The sequence below is a fragment of the Armigeres subalbatus genome, chromosome 2 (genome assembly GCF_024139115.2).
Source record: "Armigeres subalbatus isolate Guangzhou_Male chromosome 2, GZ_Asu_2, whole genome shotgun sequence".
Classification (NCBI taxonomy): Eukaryota; Metazoa; Arthropoda; class Insecta; order Diptera; family Culicidae; genus Armigeres; species Armigeres subalbatus.
Genome location: NC_085140.1, coordinates 459,750,578 through 459,774,479, shown reverse-complemented (window position 1 = coordinate 459,774,479; position 23,902 = coordinate 459,750,578). Strand labels below are relative to the sequence as shown.

Sequence of the window (23,902 nt, the reverse complement as noted above, 5' to 3'; positions counted from 1 at the left end):
AGCCCACTTTCAAGAGGCTTGGAAACCCAATCGAGGGGCTCGGAATTATCTTTTCAAGAGACTTGGAAGCCTACTTTCAAAAGGTTCAGAAACGCCATTTCCAGATGCTCAAAAGTCTCTATTTAAAAGGTTTGAAGGCACTCTTTCAAGATAATTTTATAAGTTACGCTTATTAAAATAGGGGGTACCTCAATGAATACAAAAACACGAAGGGGTACCTCTCAAGAAAAAGGTTGAGAACCGCTGATCTAAACCATTGAAACTAAAGAGAAAATGATACGCCTTGATGGTTTTAAATATACACAATTTTGTTCAACCATCGTTTATGGGTTACCCCTAGCATGAATTTTCAAACATAAATATCAAAAAGACTGTTATTAAATATTTTCAATTATGTTGTACCTTCGGTTGTATAACATTACGCCGGAAACTATTTCGCGGAATTCATTTTCGCGGTTGAAGATTTCATAGAATAACAATTGGCGGTTTGTAACTTTTCGCGGTACGACATTCGGCGATTTGAACCTTTTCGCCGAATTACTTTTGCCGGAATTTACCATTTCGCGGAAAGCACCATTTTGCGGAATAATAATAGCTTCAGCACTTCCACAATTATTACCTGCGAAGTTTCTAAGCCAAATTACCATTTTTTGCATTCGTATACCTACACCCAACCGGCGGTTGTTAGATTTTCTAACAATTCTGTATAAGAATCTACCAAAACCTGTATAAGAACTGGGCATATGCGAAATTGTTAGATTCTTTTACAAAAAATGTAAGCTATCAAACAAATATTGTAAGAAAAGCTTACAAAATTGTTAGATTCTTATACAATACTTGTATAAAATTCTAGCAATTTCGTATATACCCAGTTCTCATACAGATGTTGGTAGATTCTTATACAGAATTGTTAGAAAATCTAACAACCGCCGGTTGGGTGTAAAAAAGTCGAAAAAATTTTTTTAGATAATTTTTTTAGACCGGGCCAGAAGTTGAACCCAGCCTCCTTCAGTACAGTCTTGCTTGCATCTCCCTGCACGGCTAAGGAAGGCCTTCCAGAATATGTAGAAGTAGTTTTCAAAATTTCAATTGTCCCTTACAAATCCTTTATAATATCTTTACTTTGTTACGGATAGACGTTTTTATTATTAATCATTTACTTCTTTATTTCTCCTTATACCGACAAAAACGACGCAAACGCGTTCTTTTAAAGAAGGCATTATCAACTCCTTTCGTCTTATACCCGGCAGATGCATCCATTCAATGAAGACGTTATTCCTCCCTTCGCCTTATACCGGGTCAGACGCGTTCTTTAAAAATAGATATCATTAACTTTTTTCGTCTTATCTAGTTTTCCGCGAGCGGTAATGGTCGCCAGCTTGCATGAGGGCCAGTCTCTGATTTGACATTTGTGGAGGTCTACTGCACCCAAGGAGCTACCACATTGATCAAAATGCTCGGAACGGTGGGTGCAGTACAAGGAGTTAGACTTTACAAAGGTGGCGCTGATCAGCGCTGCGTGCCACTAGTCGTCTCTTTTACTCTTCCGCTGATCTTATGCTACGCAAATAGTGACGCACCCACTGCACCCACCGTTCCGAGCATTATGACCAATGTGGTATATAATAAGGTGCTGATGTAGTGGATTCACGCCTTCTTATTTGCAACATTAATTGATCAAAATGCTCGAAACGGTGGGTGCAGTTGACCTCCACAAACGTCAAATCAGAGACAAGCCCGCAGGCAAGCTGGCGGCCATTACCGCTCGCGGAAAACTGGATACCGGGCAGACTAGATAGAGATGGTCAGGTTTCGGGTTTTGAAACCCTAAACCCGACGGGTTCGGGTTTGAAAAATTAGTACAATATCGGGTTTGGGTCGGGTACGGGTTTGTGAGATAAAAAAATAGGCTCCGGGTCGGGTACGGGTTTAAGAAATAAAACACTGAACATTATTTTATTCAGTTTTGTTAATTGTGAGGCTAGTTCATTGTTTGGGCTCACATTTTTTTCGATTTAAAAATAAATTTTCGGGCAATTTAGTACAAGCTTAAATAATTGAATAATTAAATAATTGAATTATGTCGGGTTTGGGTCGAGTACGGGTTTACAAATGCAAAAATTCTCGGGTACGGGTCGGGTTCGGCTTTGATAAAAAAAAATATCTCCTCTCGTTTACTAAACAATGTGCACTCGCTTGACTGTGGATATACAACAGTAAAGCACATGTGGAGATTGGACAAATCAAGCATCCGAAATATATTCAATTTGCAAAAAAGATAGCTAACCGCGGTGGAGGTTGGTACTCGGATTCTGATGGCTTTTCCGCAAACGTGACCTTTAAGTGGTCTTGTTGTGTAGGGGTTATCACGCCTACCTAGAGAGTAGGAGGTTGAGGGTTCGAGTCCCTCCAAGACACATTGATTCTTTTTCGCAAATTTCATATCAATTTGACCATTTCGAAGGATGTGCTGTGCATATGCACAGCCAAGATATTTAACAAAAAAATGGTTTTCGTAGGCCCGAGTTGCCGAATAATATGCAAATAATTGAAAAAAAATATTCCGGGTTCGGGTCGGGCCCGGGTTTGAAGGATATTTACAAATCAGGTTCGGGTCGGGTTCGGGGTTGCAAAATGTAAAACCCGACCATCTTGAGAGCAGACGCATCCATTCAAAGTAGGCATTATCTTTTCCCTTTACCGGGCAGATGCGTTAATTCATAGAAGGGACTATATACCGAGCAAACGTGTCCATTTCAAGAAGGCATTGTTTACTCACTTTGCGTTATACCGACTGGATGCGGTCATTTAAAGAAAGCATTACCTTCTTTCATTATTTGAATCGCAATCCTAAAGATTTCCGTCATATCCCGGATTGTATGTAATTAAGCAGAAATCGGGAAATATTTCAATGATAATTGTTCTAACTGAATTCCGCCAAATGGCCTTCCGCGGAATGATTTTCGGTAAAAAGGTACATTCCACGAAATGTCTTTCGAAAAAAGGTGCATTCCGCGAAATGTGTTTCGGAAGGTTGATACTGCGACATAAAGGTGAAATTATGCTTGTATGAAATTTCTAGACCGGAAAATTGCTTTATAGATTGGGGAGCAATGAAGTAGCTTAAGGTGTCCGTTTTACCCACTTTTCCCTTGTTGAAAAATCACTCAAATAAAGCTTAAAAAAAAAAAAAACACTTTTCCCTTACTATGGAGTTTATATTCAGTACAACAAAAAGTTGGATGTGAAATAAAATGCTATTGAACACAGAAATAAGGGTTCAAATCAGTGACGGAAAATGTAATTTCGATTAAACTAATTTATTAATAACTTTTTTCCCAAGTTATTTACAATTGAGTTTTTTATATAAACATGTAGCCCTTAAAGGATCTTAAAACTATTTCTAATAGTCAATGCTCTAAATTTGAAATTGACGGCGTGAGAGCCGAATTAGTGTCAAATGACATTCCGTGAATTTGTTTTAATTTCGTTCTCATGCCTCACACTTTTAATTTAGAACAATGATCTGTTTGACAAAGTTCTAGGATCCTTTAAGCACTACATGTAAATCAAAAATCCGAATTGTAAATGACTTTTGCAATTTAGCAACTTTTTCCATCACTGGTTAAAATATTTCAATAGCGTGTAATTTTCAGAATTTTTAACTGCGTCGAAGCGAATTGAACCTTTTTGTTACATCATATATGCTGTAACATTTTTATACTGTGCAGAGTGGCAAAAATAAATAAAGAGTCAAAATTTAACGCTGTGCCAATAAAAAAGGAATAAGAGCGAGCATGAGTTTAAATGTACATGTCAATTAAATCAGCGGAAATCTGACTTCTATCCAGACTACCCTCTATGAAATTTACTAAATTGTGAAGTGATCCTGGTTTGACCAATCGAAGTTCCCTTTAATGAGTATAAAGACCTATGGAAAACAACCCTGTTTTTGTTCCTCATACGTCCGCGTGCTGTCGAACGGCATTACTCCACGCGCACATACCGCAATGTTCCACCCGAGCGGACAACAATCGTGCATCAATAGCAGCCATCGTATCGCCAAGATTAATCTTGTATTCTTATTTAATTTTATGATTATAATTTTGCATAAAACACGTATTGCGTTTTCATTATTATAATAAAACCGTGCGATGGCATCGGATGGATATGGTGTGGTGTGTCGATGAGGAGCGTACGAGAATGGGTCCCGTCCACACTCGGTCTTCTCCTGAGCGAGTGCGAGAAAAGCGAGTCCAGGGATAAAATTGATGATGATGGAATTACGAATCCGCACAGCAATCATCTGTCGGTCGATGGTTGTGGTGTATTGTGCATACTTACTTATCTCCTCTGTGAAAGCAACACCCAGCTTTGTTGTCTATACAAACTGTTTTCGCGCCACGTTCTTCCGCAGCAGCAGTGGTTCGCAGACGTTTCGCTTTAGTGGGAACTACTTGCATGCGGACGAGACACCGTGCAGTCAATATGCATTTCGTATTAATCTTTCGCACTGAGAGTATTTGAAACCGGTGGAAAGTGAAACAGTGTAATAAAATGCATTACTATTTGAAAATTATAAAATAATCAAAAGCCAAATAAATAAAACAAATTAAATATGATAAACAAAACTTATAAATAAGTCTAACAAAAAATATATCAAAAATAAAATAGAACAATCAAAAAGGCAGTGCATAAGCTCAAATTTGTATTATCCTAACAATTAGTATAAATGCTCATTGAAAAACAAATCTCCCATTAACATATTTTTCTATGGAAGATTCCTCAACCTAACCCTTTTCCATCAGAATACGGCCCGACCCAGCCACAAATCATCGCAAGTAAAAATATGATTGCAAATTACACCGATACACGGCCCTCTCGAATCGGTTCTGCTCAGTTTGGATTTCTCAGCTCAGCTGCCTTTTCCAGAAGCAATGAACCAATACTGGCCGCTGCGCTCGCCCCGGTCCGGATGGTCGTGGTTGGTTTATCCATCAGCAAAGACGATGACGACGACGACGCGGAAGGGTATGCAAAGTAAGAGAGTTACACTGCGGACCGGCCGCCATCCCCCTCAGCGAAAATACGTGAGAACCGCTCCAAGGATAAGGAAAACAGAGCGCGGAACCTTGCCTGATGGCTGATGGCTGGAAGCAATTTAGCTGACCGAGTGCCCATATCCTCTGAATGGCGTGCAACTGCGGTCCGGCTCGGGCGAGGGACCAGGCGGAGAGAAAGAGATGAAATTAAATTATGGAAAATTATATCTTAGGCCATATCTGCATATAAGTAAGTGGTTCATAAGCCATGTCGGACCAAAGTGCATGATGGAGATGGACCGTCGCTGAGGCTTGAACGCCTTTCAAAAAGGATTAATTGGAAAAGGCAGGGAAGGGAATTATCGAATAAAAATTGAGGAAATTATTTGTGGTTTTCATGTTTATGGTTTTTGGGACTACCAAACAATCTTTAAGATAAACCTTCTTAGAACACAACAACGACAAAGAGACTTGTCTCAAACTGAGTGTGGAGAAAATATCGACAATGAGAAGCAATGTTAGGTAAAGCAAGTGGAGACAATTACAGGGCTGTTACCACTTTGTAGAAAAAAAGATCATTGAGAATCGCTTTTCAGTCACATAGGGTAAAATGCCCAATAGTGGACCCCCTAGTAGCGAAATTTTGCTCTTCCTGGCATAAGGAGTGGAAATTTTCAAAATATTAATTTTGCATGATATCTAATATCAAGCTCTGCATCTCCTCTTCACGATACATACATGAAACACTCAAATACTCGACGTTATTCGTTGAAATTAAGATTTTAAAGTCTGACTGAATTCGCCCTATAGTAGACCCCCTGGGGGTCCATAATAGGAATTGGCTTCCCTATAGTCGACACTCCATTTGATTTTTATGTTCCGTTTCGAAACGTTCTTCTGCCCTATTGTGGACCCACTGAAATATTCCTATAATGGACACTCTCGTGTTTATTTTTTTATAGAATTCTAGAAAATCATCTAATTTCACTTTCCTTAGCATTACCAATGCATGTAATCAAATCATAGGACTGTAAGGTAGGTTCTCCCGATGGAATTTCATAGCAAAATGTTTACAATGTGCTGTAATAATGGAAAAATGGCTGGAGGGTCCACTATTGGTTGGGGGTCCACTATTGGACACTTTACCCTAACTCAAATCAAACAGGAGAAACACAAATCACTTTTTATCAGTTCCATTACATATCGAAACAAATTCTAAAAACCATGGGATTGGGTGTTTTTGTGATAGAAAACATAACACAGGAATGCGCAGAACGACAATGGATCAGTTTTGAACATCGTGGAAGACACGTAGGGGAAGAGGCCCCAAAACGCCCCCCCGATGCAAAACGCCTTTTGTGGTTTCCGTCATATTTACCGTCATTAAGATGACCATAACAAAACTAGATCTAAAATTATGTAGGTTAGGCGAAAAAAGTTTCAAAATAGTGTATGGGAGGGTCGGAAAAACCGAAAATTTCCACATTCTGAAGAAACATCTAACATTTTGGCGAGGCAAAACGCCCTAGTTGCGCTAACCTACAATGTACTTGCGCCTCCACGCACTATCCACACCAGAATGCTGATTCGCCGACGCATGGTACTTTGTTCCCTAGTAGTTGCCAGCTAAAAGGCGTTTTGCCTCATGAGTTTTCCGACAACAGAATATCACCACTTTTTTGAAATGTGAATATTATCAATATGATTGAGATTTTTCACAATTTTTGAATGGCATCACTAGCTATCTTGTTTAACTGTTGCATAATGTAAAAATACCCATGAATAGCGTTACAAATAAGACACTAAATCAGTGTTTGCTTAGCTAGGGCATTTTGCCCCCCCTTCCCCTATGTGATTTTGAAGATCCTAATAACAGCCCTGTGATTATCGTACATATAAGCAGAAGCATATTACCCGGACAACAAGTCTCGGACGCAGCAGAATGGGAAACGCAAATTGCATTCGCCCGAAGAATGCATCTGGTAAGGTGCATGCAAAACGATCCCGCGCTGCTGCGCTGGCGCAAAACACGCGAGCGAATGAAACGGAACGTCGATGCATGGATAATGGCACGGAATGGCAGCGGCGGAGAGCGTACAATAAGCATAATAAGATTATAGTTTTTAGCGATCCCGCAGGGCGGAGCTCCCGAATTGTGGATCGCATTAAAAGATATGAACTTTATGCTCAGTCAAGGCAATGCTCCCGGCGCAGCGGCGGCGGCGGCGTCGTCTCCCCTCCCATCCTCCCCACCGACCGTGAAGAGTAAAACAATAACCCTCGATGCACATGCATCATTTTGCATCGTCATCATCGACGTCGTCGTTTTCATCCTCTGCGAAAATCGCAGAATTGCCTCGTCTGGATCTTTGCACGTTCAATGCCTAGGACGGTTACTTGGATGGGTTTGAGAGCAAGCGAAAGTGGTGTTTTGCTTATGAGAACTCGCAGGGGAAAAACTCGAGGACTTCCATTCGTTCTTAAGTAGGCGAGTGCTGGTTAGGACATGGATGCCGGATTATATAAAACAGTGCTTGAGAAATTGTCAGACAGTTGTCAGAGTGAGATATTAATAGAAAACGTTATTATATTACAAATAACTGAATAGGATTTTTGAACTCCGCAGTTCGATCCATAATATAAATTTCGAGAGCTTCGGATAATGTTTTGTTTTCTTTTCTGATGAGCGTTGTATGAATTATCTTAGTTTGAACATATAAAGAAGTGAGCGCTTGGCATCCCTGCGAGGAAGCTCATCCGCGAGATATATAGATTACAGGTCAGCTGCTGTAGCTTTGCACAAGTAAGGGATGCAACCATAGAGATGAATATTCATCATTTTTAATGGTGTTGGCTATGTAAAAAACGATTTTTGCTACTCTTGCTACACTTAATAAACTTGTATGCACAGAGTTGGTTAGTCCCATTTCTTGTTGGATACGCCAAGCACAGTAATTAAGTACTTTATATTATATTTTGCGCTGACAATTAAATTTGCACCAGCGCAACAAACTATGTTACTACACCGTGTGGTGATGAGAAATGATTCTCCAGAAAATTATCTATGCGGTGTGAAATCATATAAACTTGTTATCCTTTATTGAAATGATCTCTGTAAAATGTGGTACCTAATTCTTGGAACTGGACATTTTTCTAGACGATCGAAACACTTATTTCAAAAGCGCAGACTACCATCTGGATGGGTCAAAACATAGACCTGCACGTCAAAGTTTGAATAATCCACCCAACATTAGACTTTGCTAGACAAAAAACAAATGAAAAGCAAATTGAATAACATGCATAATTTCTTCGGGTTTGTGGTGCAATTTGCTGTGCGAAGCTTGAATCACCGTTTAACGAATTTCCTGTGATGCTACAGCTTTCAGTACGTCCTTACGTACCACAAAAGCAAAAGCATTCACTTCAAATTTATCTCCAAACGATAAATGAAACACAAAGATTAAGATCGAAAATGGAACAAGAAAAGAGAACTGCAAAGGATCGAAAGGCGCCAATATTCTAATTTGTACCTGGACTTGGCACTTCACCTGTTGTCATTCTTGGGAAGGGACGAAGAAAAAACATTCTGACATTGCAAAGATGCCTTTCTGGTACACCCACGGTGCTATCTTAAACAAATATAAATTATTTAATCTCAGTTTGTCACTCGGAACAGCTTCAGTAAAAACAATTGTAATAATAAAACCATTATATAAATGAACGAATTTGGATGCGAGACTTTGAGTTTATGTATTGCAATGTTCGATCAAACTTGGATGAAACCTCATTCTTGTTATTCATTTCTGCTTGCGTGAGAGGAAAAATCCTAACAACCAATGGCAATTGAAATCTATTAATTATTGAACAATGAAAATGTATCATAGCAAATAAGCATGATAGCGTTAATCAAACATGGAACACTAAGATCAAAAAAAAATCTCTGCTGTTTACGGAAGAGTTAACGTCTCAGAACATATCATGCATCGATTTTCATACAAAATGGTATTGATTGAGGATTCAAATCTAGATTTCTAGCTATTAGATTGAGTTGAAATTTTGCCTTTTTTGCCAGTATATGTCTAACTCATGAAAATTTTTGCCCATGCCTTTTTCTAACGCCAGCACTTTCACTGCCGCTAACCGCAAATCGGGCAAACTAAAACATGGTTGATACAGTAGCTCCCACTTTTCTTTTTTCACATAGGGTGAGTGTACCAATTGTCGCCATACATAAGAACAACTATTTTTTTAAAAATAAGTAAAAAGTATGTGGGGGGACTTCATATATCAAGTGAAAGGTTTTACTTCCTACTCCTTAGAACAGTTGTTAAACCCACAAAAAAAATGTTATAATCCTCAAAATTTATTAATCCATAATAGGAACAAATCCCATTGTTTTCTCATGGAATTGGTCAAATTGGGACCACTAGTGCGACAACTGGTGCAAAGGACGCCAAACATTAAGCAAAATCATTTTTTTTACAATTATGCTTTGCTTGTTTTGGAGAAAATCAAAGATTTTATCGTATCATATGAATATGCTTTATCGATATGAACTTGGTTTGCGATGATTTTATTGGCAATTTGGCACATAAAGCACTAGTGTGAAAACTGGTGCTATAGCCACGACTGGTACATCTAGCCTATGTCAATATGGCTTTTATTGATTTTTTTATTAACCTTCCCAACGTGTCCAGGTCAATATTACGCAACAATGTTATGGTCCGGAGCATCCTGACTTTTCCTATTTCGTGGAAAACTATGTTCCTAAACGTTGACCTTCTTTGTACAACGTTACTGGACTGCCGTAATTTGACAAAGTGACGTATACGCCAAATTACAACATACATGTTTTCCATTTTTCTATTGAAGAACTCGATGATTACTACTCCCTAACACCATTTTTGGAAAATGGAGTATACGTCAATTTTTCAGATTACGGCAGTGAAGGGCCCCAAAAACCCACTTACCCTAAATAAACATCAGCTCATAAATTTTCCGAAACTGACCTCAGATTGATGATCAGCCACACCTACATTCTGTAATCTGGAGGAAGGATCGTCCGTTGGCCACTATTATATGGTCGAAAATTGCACAACAATACCGCACATGAAAGATTTTTGTACAGTTTTTTTTTTTTCAAAAATGTGCGCAATACTATTTTAGGAATGACGAATAACGAAGTAGTCGTTTCCTTTATTGAGATCAAAGCTGCTAATTTCTCTGTAATCTGAAAATGATTCTCTGTCCTGGAAAGGTTTCATTAACAGCAAAAGTGGCCCGTACTGAATTATTGGACTCCATGCTGGCCCAGATTTAATTCTCTTAATTAGTAATAACCTACAGTATTTATTATTAAATAATAAGAAGGAACTTATCGAGTCAAATAGAAAAGCTTTCGGGCCGGATATCAAGTATTTTTTTTCTTACACGCCGCGGGCCACAAAAAATGGAGCCAAGGGCCACATCCGGCCCGCGGGCCGTACGTTGGGCAGCCCTGTTCTAATGGATACTTCCAATATAATCAACCACTACCGGAAGGATGTGTGGATTATTCAGAGGTGTTCTCATCCACATTAACTCCAATTCAATTATTCTCGTTAGCAGATAAATCAAACACAGTTTGGTGAAATGCCACACCTTTTTAAAAATCGGCCTTTCTTTAAAACAAACAGTTCAATTGAAACTCTAATTATTGTTTTTGATAGTTTAGAGATCCAACTACATAGTGTAGAAGTCATTTGCAAAACAAACAAAAAACGCACTGTACTATTTACATTGCACAATAAAAGTCAAATCCGGGTGAGATGCCACACCTCAGGGGCAGTTGCCGCACGTAGGAAATGTTGGAGAAATGGGATAATATATATATTTTTTAAACGATAAACGATATTTTTCAGAAATGCATCATCATCATATTTGTATTTCAACCCAAAAGCAAACAATTTCATCGCGTTGCGCAAGCTCGAGCGGTTAGTTTTCTGGAAAACAGTCATCACAATTTGAAAAATAAAACACTTGAACAATTCTGATGTGACTTGCTAACTCCAAGTCCAAAATCCGACTCTCTTCTTTATTTACAAAAACGTTATTTATAACTACTGGCTATTGTTTACAATTTTTCTCTCATTTGCAATAATGTTGCAGAATGTTGCATGCTACCTACATTTACTCTCATGTGACATTCTGGTCCGAGAGCATTCGTACTCTCTAAATAAACAATTATTTAACAATTGAGTCAGCTACTATTTCCAGGCCAGCTTATTCGCCAAGTTTTGCTTATACTTAAATATCCGTTGTTTATTTTCAACAGCGGTTGCTATTTGATAAACATAAATGGACAGGTTCCAACCTGTCCAATCTTTCCTTTTTTTCGTTTATATGACATACTTTAAAATTGGAAGAAAAATGATGATTATTGCATGGCGTTTAGGGTCGCTACATCTCTTCCAACCCACTGAGCTTGAAATTAAAATTGTGAATTATCATTTCAAGTGGAAAGTTGATGGTTTCATTTCAAAACTTTGGGGTTCTCCTGAAGCTATAGTTCAAACATATTCATGAAATATTCAAAAGTTGTCCTCTGATCATTAAATACAAATTTTCAAGCAGTATATCTTCGAAATTCCTTGATACTATTTTCGTGAAATTTTCTGATTCCTCAAATTAATTTTGCTATAACTTTTTTGTAATATTTTCGCTTAATCCTTCTACACATATACTTCCTCGAGAGTGTCTTACCTGATGATGCCTTCTCAACTCGCCTAGCGTCTGCTTGCTGATGCTCGCTTCTTCATAATATTTCGTGTAGATCACTTGGTCGGTTTCAGATTCCGAGTGCAGGGTATACTCCTGGTCTCTTGCTTGGTTGTTTGAACTTGTAACGTAATATTGGGTCTCCATGGTGAAGTTTTTGATATATGATGTCTATCGTTTGCTGGGTGCGTAAAATTTGATCGTACCGTTCACTAGTAATAATTTGACGTGCCATCTCCGAATGTATATGTTGCTTTCCTCTGGTTGTAGTTCATGAATTTACTGCTTGCCTTATAGCAAAAATGTGTAGCTATTATAGTGGATCTCCAATAGTTTTCAGTTGATTCGCCGTCGATACGTAAGTTGTGGTGAATTGCCGTGTACACGCTGCTCAGTTTTGTTGTGAGACATTCGCATCTTTTGTTGAGTGATGCAAATTAGTTGTTATTGATAAAATTTTGCTCGTTTGATATTTCGCCTTGGGTTAATCCTCTTCATAACTTGTCTTCTATCGTGGGAGTTTAGTCTTCATGGTTCTTTTATCTCGGAGTTATTGTGTTATTCCGCCTGGTTAAATCTTCTTTTATATCGCCTTGTATAATTCACCTTTTCCTGATGTTCCTCCGAAAATTTCTACTCCTGATGTTCCTCCAAAGATTTCGTCCCGTTGAATCCGTCTTGATACCCCCACACTCTTTATCTTCAACCTTCCGTATGACCTGTCGTTCTTTCTTTTCAATTTCAATTTCTTATTTCTACCGTGTAACAATACACCGTCGAGGATATTAGTCGTTAATAGATTTTTATTTTATTGTTTTTCTCCCATAATCAATTACACAAATCGTAAAAAATGTACATATTGCTTTTTTCTATATCCACGACGTTATTCCACTTTGTTTAACATTCTAAGACGGCCTTATATTCTTCGAAGCAATGATCTTCCATTCCTGATTTTCTTTCGTAGTGCATCTGTTTTTTTAACTCGTCTTATGACAAGTAATTCTTCAAACCAAACATGAATTTGATTTGTGAATTAGCTCCAGTTAAAATTGATCTTCCACACTTAAATAAAGCTAAAAAAATAGATTTTCCAAATGGCAAATACATACTCATTGATTTTGAAAAAAAAAGTAAGAATTTTCATAGAAATTTGTTTTATCTGCTCTGCAAAGCTGTATGTCACCATCTCACTTTGTGAACAAGGTTTGAATTCCATAGGAATGGCCTAGCAGAATACACCGAAGTTGTGCTAAATAAAATTGAACAACACATAAACATTCTGTAAGGCCCATTTTATGAAATGCAAACTTCATTCGCAAAGTGAAAAGCCGACATACAGCTTTGCCAAGCAGACAAGCCAAATTTCTATGACAATACATAGTTTTGTGAATTTATTTCCGTTTTTCACAATAAATGTACGTGCGAAATATAATTCAACAACCCATATGCATTCTGCAAGATCTATTCTATAAAACCAAATTTATTCTCAAAGTGGAATACCGTCATTGAGCTTTGTAGACTTTATACCTAATCCAATTTTTTTATGAAAATATGTACTTTTGTGAATTAAATTTCGTTATTCACAACAAATGTAAGTGCAAAACAAAATCCAACAAATCATACGAATTTTGCAAGGCCCATTATATGAAAAGCAAACTTTATTTTCAAAGTCAGGAACTGGAATTCAGCTTTGCAGAGCAGAGAAACGGCATTTTCTTGAAAACACGTACTTCTGTGAATTTATTTCCGTTCCCCACAACAAATGAACGTCTCAAATAAAACAACTTACTTGAATCATGTTAGATTCATTCTGTATAATTCAAACCTCATTCTCAAAGTTAGAAAACGAAAACCAGCTTTACAGAACAGAGCAACCAAATATCCATGAAAATACGTAGTTTTGTAAATTTTTATCCCGCTTTTCTCAAAAACTGGACGTGTTGGGAAAAATCTGAATATATTACTGAATTCAGCGAAGATAATTCTTTAAAGTACACTGAAAATGGTTGAAGGGAGTGAAAGACTGTTGACTAGTGTAATTATCCAAGAATATCCTGTAGCGAAAGCCCTCAGGCCAAAAATAACCATGTATCATATTTAAATCGGACAAACTGATCTTTGGTTAAGCTTGTAGACTGAAAGACCTTACTCCAGGGATTTCTCGGATAACCAAGATCATATGCTGTGAACACATTCATTTATTTATACTTCAAAGAGCATGTTCCACATTTGAATCAGGATGATGAAGGATGATCAAGAACATATTCATTTCATTTATTTAGTTAACATCTAAACAGATAACACTGAATCAACAATTTGACGCCACAATGCACGGTTCGAGGCTGCATCTCTCCATCCTCGGATACGCCCCACGCTCGCCAAGTCGTTTTGCACCTGGTCTGCCCATCTCGCTCGCTGCGCTCCACGCAGTCTCATACCTGCCGGATCGGAAGCGAACACCATCTTTGCAGGGTTGCTGTCCGGCATTCTTGCAACATGTCCTGCCCATCGTACCCTTCCGGCTTAAGCTACCTTCTGGATACTGGGTTCGCCGTAGAGTTGGGCGAGCTCATGGTTTATTCTTCGCCGCCACACACCGTCTTCTTGCACACCGCCAAAGATGGTCTTAAGCACCCGTCTCTCGAATACTCCGAGTGCTTGCAAGTCCTCCTCGAGCATTGTCCAAGTTTCATGTCCGTAGAGGACAACCGGTCTTATAAGCGTCTTGTACATGACACATTTGGTGCGGTGGCGAATCTTTTTCGACCGCAGTTTCTTCTGCGGCCCGTAGTAGGCCCGACTTCCACTTCCACTTCCAGGCCCGACGCCTTCGTATTTCACGACTAACGTTGTTGTCAGCCGTTAGCAAGGATCCGAGGTAGACGAATTCCTCGACCACCTCGAAAGTATCCCCGTCTATCGTAACACTGCTTCCCAGGCGGACCCTGTCGCGCTCGGTTCCGCCCACAAGCATGTACTTTGTCTTTGACGCATTCACCACCAGTCCAACTTTTGTTGCTTCACGTTTCAGGCGGGTGTACAGTTCTGCCACCTTTGCAAATGTTCGGCCGACAATGTCCATGTCATCCGCGAAGCAAATAAATTGACTGGATCTATTGAAAATCGTACCCCGGCTGTTACACCCGGCTCTCCGCATGACACCTTCTAGCGCAATGTTGAACAACAGGCACGAAAGTCCATCACCTTGTATTAGTCCCCGGCGTGATTCGAACGAACTGGAGTGTTCGCCCGAAATCTTCACACAGTTTTGCACACCATCCACCGTTGCTTTGATCAGTCTGGTAAGCTTCCCAGGAAAGCTGTTCTCGTCCATAATTTTCCATAGCTCTGCGCGGTCTATACTGTCGTATGCCGCCTTGAAATCAACGAACAGATGGTGCGTTGGGACCTGATATTCACGGCATTTTTGAAGGATTTGCCGTACAGTAAAGATCTGGTCCGTTGTCGAGCGGCCGTCAACGAAGCCGGCTTGATAACTTCCCACGAACTCGTTCACTAATGGTGACAGACGACGGAAGATGATCTGGGATATCACTTTGTAGGCGGCATTAAGGATGGTGATCGCTCGAAAGTTCTCACACTCCAGTTTGTCGCCTTTCTTGTAGATGGGGCATATAACCCCTTCCTTCCACTCCTCCGGTAGCTGTTCGGTTTTCCAGATTCTGACTATCAGTTTGTGCAGGCAAGTGGCCAGCTTTCCCGGGGCCATCTTGATGAGCTCAGTTCCGATACCATCCTTACCAGCTGCTTTATTGGTCTTTAGCTGTTGAATGGCATCCTTAACTTCCCTCAAGGTGGGGGCTGGTTGGCTTCCATCGTCCGCGGAACTGACGTAGTCATCTCCTCCGCTGCCTTGACTTTCACTGCCTGTACTCTCAGCGCCATTCAGATGTTCCTCGTAGTGCTTCTTCCACCTTTCGATCACCACACGTTCGTCCGTCAAGATGCTCCCATCCTTATCCCGGCACATTTCGGCTCGCGGCACGAAGCCTTTGCGGGATGCGTTGAGCTTCTGATAGAACTTGCGTGTATCTTGAGAACGGCACAGCTGTTCCATCTCCTTGCACTCCGCTTCTTCCAGGAGATGTTTCTTCTCCTGAAAAAGGTGGGTCTGCTGTCCCCGCTTCCGCCTATAACGTTCCACGCTCTGCCGGGTACCTTGCTGCAGCGCGGCCGCCCGCGCTGCGTCCTTCTCCTCCAGAATCTGTCAGCGCTCTTCGTCGAACCAATCGTTCCATCGACTTCGACCCATATACCCGACGTTGTTCTCCGATGCGTCGTTAATGGCTGCTTTGACTGTATTCCAGCAGTCCTCAAGAGGGGCCCCATCGAGCTCACCCTCTTCCGGCAACGCTGCCTCGAGATGCTGCGCGTATGCAGTGGCGACATCAGGTTGCTTCAGTCGCTCTAGGTCGTACCGCGGCGGTCGTCGGTACCGAACATTGTTGATGACGGATAGTTTTGGGCGCAGTTTAACCATCACCAGATAGTGGTCAGAGACGATGTTGACGCCACGATAAGTTCTGACGTCGATAATGTCGGAGAAGTGCCGTCCATCAATAAGAACGTGGTCGATTTGTGATTCTGTCTGCAGTGGTGATCTCCAGGTGTACCGATACGGGAGGCTGTGTTGGAAGTAGGTTCTGCGAATGGCCATATTCTTGGAGGCGGCGAAATCAATTAGTCGTAGGCCGTTGTCGTTCGTCAGCCGGTGAGCGCTGAACTTTCCAATAGTCGGTCTAAACTCCTCCTCTTGGCCAACCTGAGCGTTCAAATCTCCTATGATGATTTTGACGTCGTGGCTTGGGCAGCTGTCGTGCTCACGTTCCAGCTGCGCGTAGAATGCGTCCTTTTCATCACCAGTGCTTCTGGAGTGTGGGCTATGGACGTTGATTATGCTGAAGTTGAAGAACCGGCCTTTGATCCTCAACCTGCACATTCTTTCATTGATCGGCCACCACCCGATTACGCGCCTTTGCATGGCGCCCATCACTATGAAAGCTGTTCCCAGCTCGTGTGTGTTGCCGCAGCTCTGGTAGATGGTATGATTACCTCTAAACGTTCGCACCATTGATCCCTTCCAACAAACCTCCTGCAACGCTACGATGCCGAATCCACGGCCCTTGAGCACATCGGCGAGTATGCGTGCTCCCCGATGAAGTTGAGAGATTTGCAGTTCCACGAACCGAGTTTCCAATCGCTAGTCCCTTTTCGTCGCAGTGGTCTTCGAGGATGATTCCGGTCCGTACTCTCTTGTTGATTGTTCGTTGCGTGAGTTTCTTTTGGCTGGCTTGCAGGGCCTGACACCAAACCCCCTAAATTTCCGGAGGACCATGGTGTACAGTTTCACTTAGAGTCCCTCGCTGGCACTCGGACGATGATCAGCCGCCCCTAACATGGAGAATAGACGCTGTTGTGAGCCGATCCTGACATGGAGAACAGACGCTCAATAAGATTTGCACCTCCGGAGAGGAGCAAACCCCCCCTTCCCTGTCAGCATACGACCATAGTTCCCACCGGGGTTGGTTACCCGATCTTCCCTAAGGTTGCTCTTTTAGTGGAACTAAAATTCAGTACCCGCTACATGATTCTACTGAAAGCCATAACATACATATCTCCATTGCCCCTGCCCTTGGTCCTATGAACAACGTTTCTGATAACATCGACATTCAAGATTATCGAAATCACGGGATATATGTATGTACACGGAAACAAATGCATACCCACAGGCATGAATAAAAAATCATGAAATCATGAATCAGGTCAGTTCATGAAACCATGATTATAAATCATGATTTCAGGAACATTATTCATGGTACTAGGCAATCCTCATCAGTCGACAGTATGCATAACCGGTTATACTTCGAACACTCCATTCCCAAGAAGTAAGAACGGCGAAGAGGTAGCACGTCGGACTCTCGCTCAGTGTACTCGAGATAGAATCCCCTATTGAACTTTTTTTTATTTTGTCGATCTGCGTTACGCGAAAATAAATCATGAAATCATGATTTATATTCATGGTGTATTTTCATAGCATGAAAATACGACAGATTCATGGAATCATGAATTATTTTCTCATTTCTGGGAACGGATTTTTACCCGTGTACTACATCAGGATAAACCACTAGCTCGCCCAGCTCTACGGCTAACCAATTACCCAGAAGGTAGCTAAAGCCGGAAGGATATGATGGGCAGAGCATGTTGCAAGAATGTTGGACAGCAACCCTGCAAAGATAATGTTCACTTCGATCCGGCAGGAACAAGAAGGCGTGGAGCGCAACGAGCGAGGTGGGCTGATCAGGTACAGAACGCTTTGACGAGCGTGGGACGCAATCCAAGATGGAGAGGTCCGGCCTCAAACCGTGCATTGTGGCGTCAAATCGTTGATTCAATGGGAGATGTAAGCCAAATAGGTAAATGAAAATGAATATTCTACAACATCTGCTTATATAGTGCGCAAGGGTTATCAGTAGTTTAAAAGCCAAATACTTAAGCGACGAACCCAACTCGATTCTCTAAAATGAAATGAAAATTATTATAAGTTTAATTGATGGAATATCTTCATTTCATAAGACTTTTGAATCGCGTCAAGTACGAAGTACGCCTCACTGTTAAAATCAAAGGGATGGATTTAATGGAAAAGTTTTATCTTGTCGAATGATAAATTTTAGAATGTGTTTTAGTTAATGTAGTTAATTTCTTGTTAAAAACAAATACTGGATGCTTGTAGCTGTAGTTACAAGAAAATAAGTTTCGCCAATCTCCATTGTATTATTTTCCAGAACGATTATCGTAGAATTGTGTCTCCCATTTGTGATAAAAAGAGTACCTTTCCAACATTTTTTTTGTCAAGCACCAATTTCCTTTCCTCAAACATCTGAATTATTCCGGCTGGATATTATTGATCTTTCCGATCCGAAGCATAATTCAACCGTATGCCCGCACCGAAAAAGGAATCTCAAAGCGAGCCGGTAGCCACGATAATCTACCTGCGGACACATACCCACACCGACAACACACCGACGTCGGAGCGAGAGGCGCACCACAAGCGCGTAAAGATGAAACAAAATTAAAAACAAATCAAAGTCTCGTCAATGCAAGGGGGACCATCAAAGCAACCCACCACACTATTGACACTGATGGGAATCGTCTCAGCTCGTTCGGAGGAAAAAGCCGATCGACAAGAAGGCAAGAAGGTGAACGATACAAAAAAACGACAGATCTCAGCAACCGCGCAAATTTTTGCTGGCCGATGAATACAAAAGGTTGCTTTGATGAATAAATTATGTATGTTTCCAGACCACGAGGGACGGTGTTTTTTAAAAATAGTTTTTTTTTTCATCCTGGGACAGCCGAAGCCGTGTCTAAAGCGTATGGAAATTAGATTCTGCCCATCGGTTCTTCGTTGACGGTTCTAATTGTTTTCACCTTCCCCGAATCAATCAACAGCCCAAGGAGCAGTTGTGCTCTACAGTAAGCTCTCTGCCAGTCGATGTGATTTCCAACTAGATGGATATGAATTCTAGCTGTACATTTTCGTTTTTTGTATTACTTTTAGATAATTGTTAACTACTGGATCTCCTTTACGCGAGGGTCTCTTTAATATTGCTATAGCGAGAATTCACTGATTTTGTAAAGGTTTTTGTGATTTCCGAGTAACGCGTCTTACAAATCCAGCTGTCAACCGTAAATAATCTTTAAAAGAATTTCATCAAAAATCGGTTAGAGACGAGCCAGCCTAGGGCTGAAAGTCTCCTTAATAAAGACACAAAAAAAAATCGGTTAGCAAATTTATTAACTATGCTTGCTCAAGCCTTTTAAATTAGAATATGCAATGAGACATTAATTTCCCTAATAACAACTTCCTTTATTGTTGAAAAATTACCTCACATTCTTCTTCACTATCATTACTATTACGTCCCTCACGCTAACTGCAAGAAATCTGTGCCACCCCTAGCACGACATATTTCCATAAAGGCCGAGATAATTCGTGACTAACATGGAATTCATATTCTGAATCTATGATCAATTAAAATACAAAGAAAAAAAACTAAACACACCACAAAGTAAAAATCTCCAAGCATGCGATCACTTTAGTCTAACTATCTGTAATTACAATATTCAAATCAAAATATTCAAATTGCGTCTTCCTCCTGGCGACCATCTGACAAAATTGCCTAAGGTCAATCTTCGAGATTAAAGGAGAAACCACCGTACAAATGCCAAGTTCCACTCGAGAAGGTGGATACGGACCGCTGGCATCAGTTGCCACAGATGGAGGCGGAAAGGTGTGCATTCCTTCAGGCAAAATGACAATCGGCACTTTTTGTTTGTGCAGCTACCTTGTAGACTTTTTAGACCGAAAAAAATAATATACGGGAATAAGAGGCGCCACGGATTGAGGAAGGTGCAAGAAGGAGGAATGTCAAGGCGCCAAGCTTTTGGGATCAGGCTTGATGATCCGATGAAGGTGGCAGGATCACGAGTAAAGATGTGGCATACAGAGTATTCAGAATAGCTACAATTATAAGCACATTAGCCTTCGGTTCCGTCAACCAGGACACGACAGCAAGAGTAGAGTAGGTGTTGCAGTAAAGCATACAATATTTTAAATTTGTTGAACTCTACTTTTTTTTATTATTTCACAGATTTGAAAAGTATGTTTTTACTATTCTGTTCAATTTTATCACATAATTTAAAAATAAATCTCATTTCTTGCTAGAAAATCAATTGAACCTACACAGCCAAAAATATTTAGTAAATTAACGTTTATTTTAAAGCACATAATATTTGGAGCATGAAAATAAACGCAAAAGTAAACGAACGCACTGTAATTTTAAATCCAAATAAATTTAAAAATCCACGATTGTGTAAAAATAAACTAGTTTTAATTTAAATAGCTTTATTTTTTTCTGGATGCGATATTTTAAAGTATGTCGCACGGATCAACATTTTGTTGCAATTTTTGAATACTGTTATTCTCCAACTATACTTGATTTACAATGAAGAAGGTTTACCATTTTTACATAGAATACCTACTTGAAAATAAACATCGAACTTCAACGTTGCGGAGAAAAATTTCTGAACCATCCACCATTCAGTTGCAATCAAATTCGAAGCCCTCATCCGAAGCTTCATTCTTCAGTTTGATTATTCAAATTAACCATCTCCTCTTCCTCCAAGCAAGCAATCAAGCTCAGCTTCGGCCTTCATTTGAATGAAATTTTGTATCATTATTACGACCTTATGAAGGCAATTATCATTTTTCTTCAGCACTGGAAAAAATCAACCCCCTCTTCCTCGGTGCGTTAGTCACCCAGCCAGCCAGAATCAAAGTCCGGGTAGACGTAATGATGATCGTTTATGATCCCAGTCCCTTTTTGTCTCTAAATACTGCGTGAGAGACCGCGAGCTAATATTCTTCACGGTAAGTCCCATTTCCAACTCAAACTCCAATTGAAATAATTAAGAATTATGAAAATCTGCCTCGGCACCGTTGCTACGATGAAGCAGATGGACGTTCTCGTAGAGAGGTGCGATGAAATTATAATTATGTTAATAATTGATGATGGCAAGGTAAGTTTATAGCAGTATACAAATGACGATTATTTTCAGCAAGTTGAATTTTTGTTTTGTGTTCGGGCGTCATGAGGTTTGGCATCTACGGATTGTCAATTATGTTCGTACTGTAGTGGATTCATGGGAACTAAGTATTACAATAGGCATAAAGTCAGTCTATTTAAAACCTCATCATTTTTCGAGGATTGCCTTAAATACATAATTAACGATGACTATTTTTTCCCAAAGTAATCAGATGCAAAGTACGTAATTTTCTATGCCATGAAGCCAAAAGGTCTCACGCCGATTTCCAGATTGGCTGCCAAATCATCGCCTAAGTTTTGGTGTCACCTCTACAATAGAAACCAGTTTGCTGCCGTGTTGTACAATACAATTAGCTAATTGACGCGTTAGTACATGCTTTTGATTGACCACCGGGGGGTATGTTCATGTAACAAATGCAGAACGATAACCGGAAGGAACCCTACAACCGTCCCTCTTTCTCCTACAAAGTGGGATTCCCCATTCATAACACCTACGACAACAACATGTTTGTGCGATCGCGAGCAGCGTGTGTCGATCAAACGAGTTTTCCCAAGGCATGGGTCCGTACCTCAAAAATTATGAATGAAAGCTTCAAACGGTAGATATGCCGAGTCCAAGCCCGGCTACGCTGAATGGGGATCAGATAGTGATTGAAAAGAGAAGGAGGAACTAATTTTGTGATCTTGTCAGATTTGTTCAGTCCGTTGTTGTACGATCATCATTTTGTCCGGGGCGTTTCGGAAAGACGTGTTTTCGATTTACCAGCAGTCTCGTGGTGGAATACGTGGAAACATTTGGAGGAAACAAAGTTTCGCCGATGGGAATAATTACAGGGTCCATCCACACGAGGTAGGTTGAATAATTCCTGGAAGAAGAACATTCTAATTCGTGGGATTTGCTGAAGAAGATTAATTAAAATTTATTCTTGCATAACAGGAAATAAATTGCTGGTTCAAGCAGTTCTGATAAATACGCTTCAATAATTCGTTGAATTGGATAAATCTGTGATTGATGGTTTTGATTACTGCGAAGAGCCTATCAATAAATGGCATTCCCATGTTCGCCGAAAACCACCACGAAACTGTCTAGACTAGATATTTCACACCTTTAGATTATGGGTTTGCTGAAGCACCTGACAACAAAACTTTTCTTCTCAGCATACGTTTGCTACAATCTGTTTCATCATGTTATACGCTTCCCACTATGGAAGACATGAAAAGTATGAGAAGAAATGGTCTTGTACAAGTGTGTGCAGTCTTCAATTATTTCGCTAATTCGTGTGTTATTTTTTGGGTGGGCGAGACTTCCAATCAATAGAAAGAACACAAAAGAGCGAAAGAGGTTTGATATTTTCAAAACAAAAGTCCTGAATGAAATTAATAATTATTAATAATTTGAATTAGTTCAGAATACATGTGAACTGTTCCATTTTTCATTCACGCAGAAAAAGTATGGTTCAAACAAACATATTTGAGGTAAATTCTAACAAAAGTTCAGTTTGTTCTAGCACCAAACATAAATACGTTTGAAACAAACATAATGTTACATTTGAAGCAAACGAAAAATATTTTCAAATCAAATCTAGACCAACATTTGAAAAGGGCGTAACAGCCAAAATTTATTCCTTCTGATTCTTTGGCTACATATAAAGCTATATATGTAGACGAGGAATCAGAAGGAATAAATTTTGGCTGTTACGCCCTTTTCAAATGTTGGTCTAGAAATATGCATTTTACGTTGCTTCAACCACCGAAATTATTGAATCAAACATGGATATTATTGTTTTGGTTCGGCCGCAAAAATATTTTCCTATCAATTATTGCAATATTTATATTCTGGTAGCATTTGACTACCAGATTCCACAATTGCTAACGTTCATATTTCATTTACTTACCTTATTGTACCTGAAAAACATCCTCATCAGCAATTTGGAAGCAAGAAAAAACTTGCTTCCATTTCTTTGCTGGAATCCAATCGGACCTGACCCGAACTGAAGTTTTTGTTTACTTTTGCAAGAGCGAGCGAGGGGCTATCCACTAGTGCACGCATGAAACAAACAGGAATTAAATTTAATTTTCAAAATAAATATGTTTGATTCAAACATATTATCAGTTTGTGAACAAACATGAATATTTTTGAATCAAATGAATGAAATTTCTATCCGTGTTAAACGCTATCACATTCACCCTATCCATTTGTCATGGAGAAAAGCTATGATGTGCGATAATGTTTCCGTGCCGAGGATTTTGATTGCATTTTGTTCCAAGTAAGACGTCTGCTTGTCTGTTAGTGAAGTGTTGTTTGTTATGCATTGCTTTTGAAAATAAAACTGAAGAATTCGAAAAGCCATCAGATGGATTTTGTTGGCACGTGAGCATGAGTGAAGCCTGTCCACGTTAGATTTCGGACAGTTCGATAATGCTCGATTTTTCGTCATTTCATCAATTCAGACGTGAGCTAAAACATGATGAAAGCAGCAT

At 39.9% G+C, this 23,902-nt stretch overlaps 1 protein-coding gene and 1 non-coding gene across 5 annotated transcripts in view; both read left to right on the top strand.

Annotated features, from left to right (window-relative positions):
- The window catches only part of LOC134213852 (protein nubbin-like), a 346,695-nt gene that overhangs the window by 182,050 nt on the left and 140,743 nt on the right, over positions 1 to 23,902 (top strand). The gene's annotated exons all lie outside the window — the stretch shown is intronic.
- Positions 2,346 to 2,419, top strand: Trnas-aga (transfer RNA serine (anticodon AGA)). The gene has a single exon. It is a non-coding gene; the product is annotated as a tRNA-Ser (tRNA).